General features: G+C 62.4%; 3 pseudogenes; all 3 read left to right on the top strand.

Moving 5' to 3' along the window:
* Positions 1 to 1,209: 1,209 nt before the first annotated feature.
* Positions 1,210 to 1,328, top strand: LOC142867957 (uncharacterized; annotated as a pseudogene).
* A 3,850-nt stretch (positions 1,329 to 5,178) lies between these two features.
* LOC142867956 (uncharacterized) lies at positions 5,179 to 5,297 on the top strand (annotated as a pseudogene).
* A 3,848-nt stretch (positions 5,298 to 9,145) lies between these two features.
* LOC142867955 (uncharacterized) lies at positions 9,146 to 9,264 on the top strand (annotated as a pseudogene).
* The last annotated feature ends 3,453 nt before the right edge of the window (positions 9,265 to 12,717 follow it).

Here is a 12,717-nt window from a genome sequence, read left to right as displayed (position 1 = left end):
CTGAGGACACCTGGGGCGTTGGGAACTCCCTGGCTTCTCCTTGGTTTAACATCTGGAGCTGCTTGTGAATCGTGCCGCCACACACACCCGAGTGCAGGTGTCTTCCGCACAGACTGCGGGCCTCGCTCTTCTGAATGCCGCTAGCTGGCCACCCACCCACGGGTGAACCTGGTCAGGGTACTTTCTCTCAGGGGCAGACTCTTTTCCGGGCGGGCTACCGGTGTCTCTGTTTGCTCCTTTCTTTCTTCCATTTCGGGAAAGTCTTCCTTGCTGGGTGTGGAAATCTCCTATGCCTTCCCTCGCCTATTCTGTCAGCTTTCAAATTCTCTTTCAGTTGCCACCCTCACAGATGGATTAGGAAACTCTTTCCGGTGCACTCATTAGTGAAATGACCTCAAGGAAGCTGGAATCCAATATCTAATCGCCGATTTTTAGCGAGTCCACACGCCAGGGTGGTCGGGGTCCAATGCAGCCCCGGCCAGGCCCAGGCCCCTTGGACCGGGCCACAGGAGGACACAGAGGAGGGTCCCGGCCCCCACGGTAGCGGTGCCGGCAGTTCTCCAAGGGCTTGGGCGTTTTCCAGAGGTAGGAGATGGAGGGGACTGATTTCTTCAGCGCCCCACAAACCACGCCACCCCACCCCACCCCACCCCACCCATGGGACACATCCCCAGAGAGAGATGCCCCATACACTCGCTCCCCTCCCCCTTGCGCTGTGCCCCAGCCCTGGCCCGGGGGAATAGGCGGCAGCCCGCCCACAGGGCGGGGGGCACAGCTGAAAGGGGTTGTGGGGGAGGGCGGCCCCTGGCTGGGGTCAAAGGGCGAGCGCCCGGTGCCGGTGCGCGCGTGCGCAGTCAGCGGCGGCGACGCGCTGGGGGTGGGCAGCGGGTAGGTGAAGGAGGCCAGGCGAGGAGACGAGGGGGGCTGGGAGGGCTCCACCTTGGCGGGTCCAGCCGTGGAGGCGCATCTTGTGTGAGTGTGAGTGAGTGAGTGAGTGTGAGTGTGAGTGTGTGTGTATACAGAGACAGCCCCCAACCCCGGGTCGCCGCTCCCTGCCCGCCCCGCCTGTCACCCCCGTCCCTCGGAGCCCGCGGGACCCGGCCGGCGAACTCAACAGGCCCGGCCCGGCGCGGGGCCTGGGGCGGGAGGAGGCGGCGGGGAAGCGCAGAGAGGCTCGGCTTCTTGAGCGGGGCAGGGGCGCCCTCCGCCGTCCACGGCCACACCACCCCGAACGCGCCCGATCCCGTCTGGTCTCGGAAGCTAAGCAGGGTCGGGCCTGGTTAGAACTTGGATGGGAGACCGCCCGGGAATACCGGGTGCCGTAGGCTTCTTCTTTTTTTTTTTTGCCTCTGGTTCTGTAGCGTTTCTGGGAGTGCGGGGGCGGCCCGGGGTGGGGGTGACCCCCACCCTCAGCGCCCGCCGCGGTGCCTGGCGCCCCAGCCCGCACCGTGGGGCCTCCTCTTGTCCCGAGCCGTGACACCGCCGCCACGCGGCAGCATGCGTGGCTTCTGGACAGTCAGGTCTCAGACCTAAGGTCTGCTCTGTGGGAGCCGACACGCTGGAGGAAACCTTGAGAGTCTGAGAGGGGAGGGAGTTCCAGAAGAAGGCCAGGATGTCATTTTGAGGGAGTATGTGACCAGAACTCCTCCCGTTGCTTTTGGGGTTCTATGAGCTACACGTAGGAATCTTTGGTGGTGGCACCTGATGTTCGGGGATCCGGAGTCACACCCAGACCTGCTCCACAGGCCTCCTTTTACTTTTCTCTTCGGATTCATTTTTTTTTTTTTTTTTTTTTTGAGACAGAGTCTCGGTTTGTTGCCCAGGCTAGAGTGAGTGCCGTGGCGTCAGCCTAGCTCACAGCAACTTCAAACTCCTGGGCTCGAGTGATCCTTCTGCCTCAGCCTCCCGGGTAGCTGGGACTGCAGGCATGCGCCACCATGCCCCGCTAATTTTTTATATATATATCAGTTGGCCAATTAATTTCTTACTATTTATAGTAGAGACGGGGTCTCGCTCTTGCTCAGGCTGGTTTTGAACTCCTGACCTTGAGCAATCCGCCCGCCTCGGCCTCCCAAGTGCTAGGATTACAGGCGTGAGCCACAGCGCCCGGCCGGATTCATTATTTTGAAAAAGTGTCTCTTATCTCTATTATTGCATTTTCTTTTCTCTCTCTTTTCAAGCAGATGATGGGAGTCCAAGTATTAAGGTGACATGTGTTGCCCGTGCCCCCCTCCCCCCCCCGTGTTCTTATTCATTTACCTCTCATGTTGTTCCAGCATATTGTGGGGGCACCAATGTTAAGGTCGGGTGCGTTGCCCTCTCCCAGCCTCCCCCCTCGGGTCAGAGCTTCAAGTGCGCCCATCCCCCAGTCGGTGCGTACCCACCCCATTCCTAATGGATGTGTATGCCCATCCCCTCCCCCCACCCGCCCGACACCCACCCGAAGAAGGTGATTCCTCTGTGTCCACTTAGGTGTCCATCGGTTCGTACCCATTTGCTGGTGAGCGCGAGCACGTGGTGCTCGTGTGTCCATTCTTGGGATACTTGGCTTACTGGAACGGGTTCCAGCTCTGGCCAGGAGAACCACGAGAGGTGCCCCCTCACCGCTGCTCCTCATAGCCGAATAGCACTCCGTGGTGTCCACGCGCCACATTTTATTTACCCACTCGTGGGTCGATGGGCACTCGGGTGGCTTCCAGGTCTTTGCGATTGTGACTTGTGCCCTGACACTAACCCTAACCCTTACCCAGCCCGTCTCCTCCACGGCCCCTGCCTGACTGACTCCTTCCCGCCCGGCCTATCACCTGTCACCGTCCTCTGCCCCTGCCTGACACGCTCCTCCCCGCCCGGGCCGTCACCGTCCTCGGCCCCTGCCTGACGGGGCTCCTCCGTCGCCTGGGCCTTCCAAGGGCTTGGTGTGGACGCTGGTTCCAGGACGCCCTCCCAGGAACCCGGTAGCAGGGCGGCCGCAGCGTCTCGCGCAACCCAACCGTCCGCCGGCTGGCCGCCGTCGCTAAGTGGCCTGCGGGGGACGTGCTCCCGCTGTGCCGTGGGGGCCCAGCCTGGTGTCTTCTCTGAGGCCCCGCGGCTGCCGCTCCCCGCAAGGGGATAGCCGCGGAGGTGGGGACCGCCTCCTCATGGGGATGTATACCCAGCTCTCCACGTCGGATTCCGGGGCTCTCTGTCCTGCCAGAAGGCCCAGCTGGCCTGCGGATCCTTAGAGTGGCAAAAACATCCGAAAACTGAGATTGAGGGTCCGGTGGGTGTCTGCACTTTTGTGCTGGGCACCCCAGGGAGGCCCGGGGGCTGACTGGACAACGCGGTCTGCTGGGCTGGGGGGGGGGTTTGGAGGAGCAACTGATGCCCTTTGCACTTTGGGTAGCAAGTGTCTGAGGTGTCTCTGGGCCCTGTGCCATGTGGGGGCGGGGGCGGGGGCGGGGTGGGAGGAGGAGGAGGAGGAGGAGGAGGAGGAGGAGGAGGAGGTGGAGGAGGAGGAGGTGGGAAGGGCCGTGGCCTGCAGTCGTGTTCCCCGGGGTGGCACAGCATGTGGCTTCTTCCACAGGCTGCTTGGCCTGGGCTCCCTGCACCTGGGCCTTTGGAGGACTGGCCCTGTGCTTGCCAACACTTCCTGCAGGGACCCAGAGCTGGGAGGTTGCATCTCTCAGCCCTGGGTCGGGCAGAGCCCCAGCGGGCCATGCCCACAACCTCTCTCAGCAGGGGTCCCCCAGAAGGCTCCTTTGGGACCAGGATTCTCTTGCGGGTGACTCTTTAAGGTCTGGCCCCTGGATGGAGGGGCACCAGGAGTAGAGGAGCAGGAAGGGGAAGGGGGTGGCCATGCGAGGGGACACTTTGAGGCCAAGTCCCAGCTTCAGCCTGATCCTCCTGGGAACCCCGGGGTGGACATCACACCTCCTGGTTGCCCCGCTCTGAGACAAGGAGCCGGGCTTCGCATTCCCACAGCAGCCAGTCGTGGGCTGAGGACACCTGGGGCGTTGGGAACTCCCTGGCTTCTCCTTGGTTTAACATCTGGAGCTGCTTGTGAATTGTGCCGCCACACACACCCGAGTGCAGGTGTCTTCTGCACAGACTGCGGGCCTCGCTCTTCTGAATGCCGCTAGCTCGCGACCCACCCACGGGTGAACCTGGTCAGGGTACTTTCTCTCGGGGGCAGACTCTCATCCGGGCGGGCTACCGGTGTCTCTGTTTGCTCCTTTCTTTCTTCCATTTCGGGAAAGGCTTCCTTACTGGGTGTGGAAATCTCCTATGCCTTTCCTCGCCTATTCTGTCAGCTCTAAAATTCTCTTTCGGTTGCCACCCTCACAGATGGATTAGGAAACTCTTTGCGGTGCACTCATTAGTGAAATGACCTCAATGACGCTGGAATCCAATATCTAATCGCCGATTTTTAGCGAGTCCACACGCCAGGGTGGTTGGGGTCCAATGCAGCCCCGGCCAGGCCCAGGCCCCTTGGACTGGGCCACAGGAGGACACAGAGGAGGGTCCCGGCCCCCACGGTAGCGGTGCGGGCAGTTCTCCAAGGGCTTGGGTGTTTTCCAGAGGGAGGAGATGGAGGGGACTGATTTCTTCAGCGCCCCACAAACCACGCCACCCCACCCCACCCATGGGACACATCCCGAGAGAGAGAGAGAGACGCCCCATACACTGGCTCCCCTCCCCCGTGCGCTGTGCCCCAGCCCTGGCCCGGGGGAATAGGCGGCCGCCGGGCCACAGGGTGGGGGGCGCAGCTGAAAGGGGTTGTGGGGGAGGGCCGCCCCTGGCTGGGGTCAAAGGGCGAGCGCCCCGCCCCTCCCGCCCGTGCGCAGTCAGCGGCCCCGGCGCGCTGGGGGTGGGGGGCGGGGAGGTGAAGGAGGCCAGGCAAGGAGAGGAGGGGGGCTTGAAGGTCTCCACCTTGGCGGGTCCAGCCGTGGAGGCGCATCTTGTGTGAGTGTGAGTGAGTGAGTGAGTGTGAGTGTGAGTGTGTGTGTATACAGAGACAGCCCCCAACCCCGGCCCGCCGCTCCCTGCCCGCCCCGCCTGTCACCCCCGTCCCTCGGAGCCCGCGGGACCCGGCCGGCGAACTCAACAGGCCCGGCCCGGCGCGGGGCCTGGGGCGGGAGGAGGCGGCGGGGAAGCGCAGAGAGGCTCGGCTTCTTGAGCGGGGCAGGGGCGCCCTCCGCCGTCCACGGCCACACCACCCCGAACGCGCCCGATCCCGTCTGGTCTCGGAAGCTAAGCAGGGTCGGGCCTGGTTAGAACTTGGATGGGAGACCGCCCGGGAATACCGGGTGCCGTAGGCTTCTTCTTTTTTTTTTTTGCCTCTGGTTCTGTAGCGTTTCTGGGAGTGCGGGGGCGGCCCGGGGTGGGGGTGACCCCCACCCTCAGCGCCCGCCGCGGTGCCTGGCGCCCCAGCCCGCACCGTGGGGCCTCCTCTTGTCCCGAGCCGTGACACCGCCGCCACGCGGCAGCATGCGTGGCTTCTGGACAGTCAGGTCTCAGACCTAAGGTCTGCTCTGTGGGAGCCGACACGCTGGAGGAAACCTTGAGAGTCTGAGAGGGGAGGGAGTTCCAGAAGAAGGCCAGGATGTCATTTTGAGGGAGTATGTGACCAGAACTCCTCCCGTTGCTTTTGGGGTTCTATGAGCTACACGTAGGAATCTTTGGTGGTGGCACCTGATGTTCGGGGATCCGGAGTCACACCCAGACCTGCTCCACAGGCCTCCTTTTACTTTTCTCTTCGGATTCATTTTTTTTTTTTTTTTTTTTTTGAGACAGAGTCTCGGTTTGTTGCCCAGGCTAGAGTGAGTGCCGTGGCGTCAGCCTAGCTCACAGCAACTTCAAACTCCTGGGCTCGAGTGATCCTTCTGCCTCAGCCTCCCGGGTAGCTGGGACTGCAGGCATGCGCCACCATGCCCCGCTAATTTTTTATATATATATCAGTTGGCCAATTAATTTCTTACTATTTATAGTAGAGACGGGGTCTCGCTCTTGCTCAGGCTGGTTTTGAACTCCTGACCTTGAGCAATCCGCCCGCCTCGGCCTCCCAAGTGCTAGGATTACAGGCGTGAGCCACAGCGCCCGGCCGGATTCATTATTTTGAAAAAGTGTCTCTTATCTCTATTATTGCATTTTCTTTTCTCTCTCTTTTCAAGCAGATGATGGGAGTCCAAGTATTAAGGTGACATGTGTTGCCCGTGCCCCCCTCCCCCCCCCCGTGTTCTTATTCATTTACCTCTCATGTTGTTCCAGCATATTGTGGGGGCACCAATGTTAAGGTCGGGTGCGTTGCCCTCTCCCAGCCTCCCCCCTCGGGTCAGAGCTTCAAGTGCGCCCATCCCCCAGTCGGTGCGTACCCACCCCATTCCTAATGGATGTGTATGCCCATCCCCTCCCCCCACCCGCCCGACACCCACCCGAAGAAGGTGATTCCTCTGTGTCCACTTAGGTGTCCATCGGTTCGTACCCATTTGCTGGTGAGCGCGAGCACGTGGTGCTCGTGTGTCCATTCTTGGGATACTTGGCTTACTGGAACGGGTTCCAGCTCTGGCCAGGAGAACCACGAGAGGTGCCCCCTCACCGCTGCTCCTCATAGCCGAATAGCACTCCGTGGTGTCCACGCGCCACATTTTATTTACCCACTCGTGGGTCGATGGGCACTCGGGTGGCTTCCAGGTCTTTGCGATTGTGACTTGTGCCCTGACACTAACCCTAACCCTTACCCAGCCCGTCTCCTCCACGGCCCCTGCCTGACTGACTCCTTCCCGCCCGGCCTATCACCTGTCACCGTCCTCTGCCCCTGCCTGACACGCTCCTCCCCGCCCGGGCCGTCACCGTCCTCGGCCCCTGCCTGACGGGGCTCCTCCGTCGCCTGGGCCTTCCAAGGGCTTGGTGTGGACGCTGGTTCCAGGACGCCCTCCCAGGAACCCGGTAGCAGGGCGGCCGCAGCGTCTCGCGCAACCCAACCGTCCGCCGGCTGGCCGCCGTCGCTAAGTGGCCTGCGGGGGACGTGCTCCCGCTGTGCCGTGGGGGCCCAGCCTGGTGTCTTCTCTGAGGCCCCGCGGCTGCCGCTCCCCGCAAGGGGATAGCCGCGGAGGTGGGGACCGCCTCCTCATGGGGATGTATACCCAGCTCTCCACGTCGGATTCCGGGGCTCTCTGTCCTGCCAGAAGGCCCAGCTGGCCTGCGGATCCTTAGAGTGGCAAAAACATCCGAAAACTGAGATTGAGGGTCCGGTGGGTGTCTGCACTTTTGTGCTGGGCACCCCAGGGAGGCCCGGGGGCTGACTGGACAACGCGGTCTGCTGGGCTGGGGGGGGGGTTTGGAGGAGCAACTGATGCCCTTTGCACTTTGGGTAGCAAGTGTCTGAGGTGTCTCTGGGCCCTGTGCCATGTGGGGGCGGGGGCGGGGGCGGGGTGGGAGGAGGAGGAGGAGGAGGAGGAGGAGGAGGAGGAGGTGGAGGAGGAGGAGGTGGGAAGGGCCGTGGCCTGCAGTCGTGTTCCCCGGGGTGGCACAGCATGTGGCTTCTTCCACAGGCTGCTTGGCCTGGGCTCCCTGCACCTGGGCCTTTGGAGGACTGGCCCTGTGCTTGCCAACACTTCCTGCAGGGACCCAGAGCTGGGAGGTTGCATCTCTCAGCCCTGGGTCGGGCAGAGCCCCAGCGGGCCATGCCCACAACCTCTCTCAGCAGGGGTCCCCCAGAAGGCTCCTTTGGGACCAGGATTCTCTTGCGGGTGACTCTTTAAGGTCTGGCCCCTGGATGGAGGGGCACCAGGAGTAGAGGAGCAGGAAGGGGAAGGGGATGGCCATGCGAGGGGACACTTTGAGGCCAAGTCCCAGCTTCAGCCTGATCCTCCTGGGAACCCCGGGGTGGACATCACACCTCCTGGTTGCCCCGCTCTGAGACAAGGAGCCGGGCTTCGCATTCCCACAGCAGCCAGTCGTGGGCTGAGGACACCTGGGGCGTTGGGAACTCCCTGGCTTCTCCTTGGTTTAACATCTGGAGCTGCTTGTGAATTGTGCCGCCACACACACCCGAGTGCAGGTGTCTTCTGCACAGACTGCGGGCCTCGCTCTTCTGAATGCCGCTAGCTCGCGACCCACCCACGGGTGAACCTGGTCAGGGTACTTTCTCTCGGGGGCAGACTCTCATCCGGGCGGGCTACCGGTGTCTCTGTTTGCTCCTTTCTTTCTTCCATTTCGGGAAAGGCTTCCTTACTGGGTGTGGAAATCTCCTATGCCTTTCCTCGCCTATTCTGTCAGCTCTAAAATTCTCTTTCGGTTGCCACCCTCACAGATGGATTAGGAAACTCTTTGCGGTGCACTCATTAGTGAAATGACCTCAATGACGCTGGAATCCAATATCTAATCGCCGATTTTTAGCGAGTCCACACGCCAGGGTGGTTGGGGTCCAATGCAGCCCCGGCCAGGCCCAGGCCCCTTGGACTGGGCCACAGGAGGACACAGAGGAGGGTCCCGGCCCCCACGGTAGCGGTGCGGGCAGTTCTCCAAGGGCTTGGGTGTTTTCCAGAGGGAGGAGATGGAGGGGACTGATTTCTTCAGCGCCCCACAAACCACGCCACCCCACCCCACCCATGGGACACATCCCGAGAGAGAGAGAGAGACGCCCCATACACTGGCTCCCCTCCCCCGTGCGCTGTGCCCCAGCCCTGGCCCGGGGGAATAGGCGGCCGCCGGGCCACAGGGTGGGGGGCGCAGCTGAAAGGGGTTGTGGGGGAGGGCCGCCCCTGGCTGGGGTCAAAGGGCGAGCGCCCCGCCCCTCCCGCCCGTGCGCAGTCAGCGGCCCCGGCGCGCTGGGGGTGGGGGGCGGGGAGGTGAAGGAGGCCAGGCAAGGAGAGGAGGGGGGCTTGAAGGTCTCCACCTTGGCGGGTCCAGCCGTGGAGGCGCATCTTGTGTGAGTGTGAGTGAGTGAGTGAGTGTGAGTGTGAGTGTGTGTGTATACAGAGACAGCCCCCAACCCCGGCCCGCCGCTCCCTGCCCGCCCCGCCTGTCACCCCCGTCCCTCGGAGCCCGCGGGACCCGGCCGGCGAACTCAACAGGCCCGGCCCGGCGCGGGGCCTGGGGCGGGAGGAGGCGGCGGGGAAGCGCAGAGAGGCTCGGCTTCTTGAGCGGGGCAGGGGCGCCCTCCGCCGTCCACGGCCACACCACCCCGAACGCGCCCGATCCCGTCTGGTCTCGGAAGCTAAGCAGGGTCGGGCCTGGTTAGAACTTGGATGGGAGACCGCCCGGGAATACCGGGTGCCGTAGGCTTCTTCTTTTTTTTTTTTGCCTCTGGTTCTGTAGCGTTTCTGGGAGTGCGGGGGCGGCCCGGGGTGGGGGTGACCCCCACCCTCAGCGCCCGCCGCGGTGCCTGGCGCCCCAGCCCGCACCGTGGGGCCTCCTCTTGTCCCGAGCCGTGACACCGCCGCCACGCGGCAGCATGCGTGGCTTCTGGACAGTCAGGTCTCAGACCTAAGGTCTGCTCTGTGGGAGCCGACACGCTGGAGGAAACCTTGAGAGTCTGAGAGGGGAGGGAGTTCCAGAAGAAGGCCAGGATGTCATTTTGAGGGAGTATGTGACCAGAACTCCTCCCGTTGCTTTTGGGGTTCTATGAGCTACACGTAGGAATCTTTGGTGGTGGCACCTGATGTTCGGGGATCCGGAGTCACACCCAGACCTGCTCCACAGGCCTCCTTTTACTTTTCTCTTCGGATTCATTTTTTTTTTTTTTTTTTTTTTGAGACAGAGTCTCGGTTTGTTGCCCAGGCTAGAGTGAGTGCCGTGGCGTCAGCCTAGCTCACAGCAACTTCAAACTCCTGGGCTCGAGTGATCCTTCTGCCTCAGCCTCCCGGGTAGCTGGGACTGCAGGCATGCGCCACCATGCCCCGCTAATTTTTTATATATATATCAGTTGGCCAATTAATTTCTTACTATTTATAGTAGAGACGGGGTCTCGCTCTTGCTCAGGCTGGTTTTGAACTCCTGACCTTGAGCAATCCGCCCGCCTCGGCCTCCCAAGTGCTAGGATTACAGGCGTGAGCCACAGCGCCCGGCCGGATTCATTATTTTGAAAAAGTGTCTCTTATCTCTATTATTGCATTTTCTTTTCTCTCTCTTTTCAAGCAGATGATGGGAGTCCAAGTATTAAGGTGACATGTGTTGCCCGTGCCCCCCTCCCCCCCCCGTGTTCTTATTCATTTACCTCTCATGTTGTTCCAGCATATTGTGGGGGCACCAATGTTAAGGTCGGGTGCGTTGCCCTCTCCCAGCCTCCCCCCTCGGGTCAGAGCTTCAAGTGCGCCCATCCCCCAGTCGGTGCGTACCCACCCCATTCCTAATGGATGTGTATGCCCATCCCCTCCCCCCACCCGCCCGACACCCACCCGAAGAAGGTGATTCCTCTGTGTCCACTTAGGTGTCCATCGGTTCGTACCCATTTGCTGGTGAGCGCGAGCACGTGGTGCTCGTGTGTCCATTCTTGGGATACTTGGCTTACTGGAACGGGTTCCAGCTCTGGCCAGGAGAACCACGAGAGGTGCCCCCTCACCGCTGCTCCTCATAGCCGAATAGCACTCCGTGGTGTCCACGCGCCACATTTTATTTACCCACTCGTGGGTCGATGGGCACTCGGGTGGCTTCCAGGTCTTTGCGATTGTGACTTGTGCCCTGACACTAACCCTAACCCTTACCCAGCCCGTCTCCTCCACGGCCCCTGCCTGACTGACTCCTTCCCGCCCGGCCTATCACCTGTCACCGTCCTCTGCCCCTGCCTGACACGCTCCTCCCCGCCCGGGCCGTCACCGTCCTCGGCCCCTGCCTGACGGGGCTCCTCCGTCGCCTGGGCCTTCCAAGGGCTTGGTGTGGACGCTGGTTCCAGGACGCCCTCCCAGGAACCCGGTAGCAGGGCGGCCGCAGCGTCTCGCGCAACCCAACCGTCCGCCGGCTGGCCGCCGTCGCTAAGTGGCCTGCGGGGGACGTGCTCCCGCTGTGCCGTAGGGGCCCAGCCTGGTGTCTTCTCTGAGGCCCCGCGGCTGCCGCTCCCCGCAAGGGGATAGCCGCGGAGGTGGGGACCGCATCCTCATGGGGACGTATACCCAGCTCTCCACGTCGGATTCCGGGGCTCTCTGTCCTGCCAGAAGGCCCAGCTGGCCTGCGGATCCTTAGAGTGGCAAAAACATCCGAAAACTGAGATTGAGGGTCCGGTGGGTGTCTGCGCTTTTGTGCTGGGCACCCCAGGGAGGCCCGGGGGCTGGCTGGACAACGCGGTCTGCTGGGCGGGGGGGGGGGGGTTAGAGGAGCAACTGATGCCCTTTGCACTTTGGGTAGCAAGAGTCTGAGGTGTCTCTGAGCCCTGTGCCATGTCGGGGGGGGGGCGGGGGGGGAAGAGGAGGAGGAGGAGGAGGTGGGAAGGGCCGGGGCCTGCAGTCGTGTTCCCGGGGTGGCAGGGCAAGTGGCTTCTTCCACAGGCTGCTTGGCCTGGGCTCCCTGCACCTGGGCCTTTGGAGGACCGGCCCTGTGCTTGCCAACGCTTCCTGCAGGGACCCAGAGCTGGGAGGTTGCATCTCTCAGCCCTGGGTCGGGCAGAGCCCCAGCGGGCCATGCCCACAACCTCTCTCAGTACCGGTCCCCCAGAAGGCTCCTTGGGGACCAGGATTCTCTTGCGGTGACTCTTTAAGGTCTGGCCCCTGGATGGAGGGGCACCAGGAGTAGAGGAGCAGGAAGGGGAAGGGGGTGGCCATGCGAGGGGACACTTTCAGGCCAAGTCCCAGCTTCAGCCTGATCCTCCTGGGAACCCCGGGGTGTACGTCACACCTCCTGGTTGTCCCGCTCTGAGACAAGGAGCCGGGCGTCGCATTCCCACAGCAGCCAGTCGTGGGCTGAGGACACCTGGGGCGTTGGGAACTCCCTGGCTTCTCCTTGGTTTAACATCTGGAGCTGCTTGTGAATCGTGCCGCCACACACACCCGAGTGCAGGTGTCTTCCGCACAGACTGCGGGCCTCGCTCTTCTGAATGCCGCTAGCTGGCCACCCACCCACGGGTGAACCTGGTCAGGGTACTTTCTCTCAGGGGCAGACTCTTTTCCGGGCGGGCTACCGGTGTCTCTGTTTGCTCCTTTCTTTCTTCCATTTCGGGAAAGTCTTCCTTGCTGGGTGTGGAAATCTCCTATGCCTTCCCTCGCCTATTCTGTCAGCTTTCAAATTCTCTTTCAGTTGCCACCCTCACAGATGGATTAGGAAACTCTTTCCGGTGCACTCATTAGTGAAATGACCTCAAGGAAGCTGGAATCCAATATCTAATCGCCGATTTTTAGCGAGTCCACACGCCAGGGTGGTCGGGGTCCAATGCAGCCCCGGCCAGGCCCAGGCCCCTTGGACCGGGCCACAGGAGGACACAGAGGAGGGTCCCGGCCCCCACGGTAGCGGTGCCGGCAGTTCTCCAAGGGCTTGGGCGTTTTCCAGAGGTAGGAGATGGAGGGGACTGATTTCTTCAGCGCCCCACAAACCACGCCACCCCACCCCACCCCACCCCACCCATGGGACACATCCCCAGAGAGAGATGCCCCATACACTCGCTCCCCTCCCCCTTGCGCTGTGCCCCAGCCCTGGCCCGGGGGAATAGGCGGCAGCCCGCCCACAGGGCGGGGGGCACAGCTGAAAGGGGTTGTGGGGGAGGGCGGCCCCTGGCTGGGGTCAAAGGGCGAGCGCCCGGTGCCGGTGCGCGCG

The sequence above is a fragment of the Microcebus murinus genome, unplaced genomic scaffold (genome assembly GCF_040939455.1).
Source record: "Microcebus murinus isolate Inina unplaced genomic scaffold, M.murinus_Inina_mat1.0 scaf023_hap2_Mmur4.0, whole genome shotgun sequence".
NCBI classification, from domain to species: domain Eukaryota; kingdom Metazoa; phylum Chordata; class Mammalia; order Primates; family Cheirogaleidae; genus Microcebus; species Microcebus murinus.
This window is presented reverse-complemented; position numbering and strand designations above follow the sequence as displayed.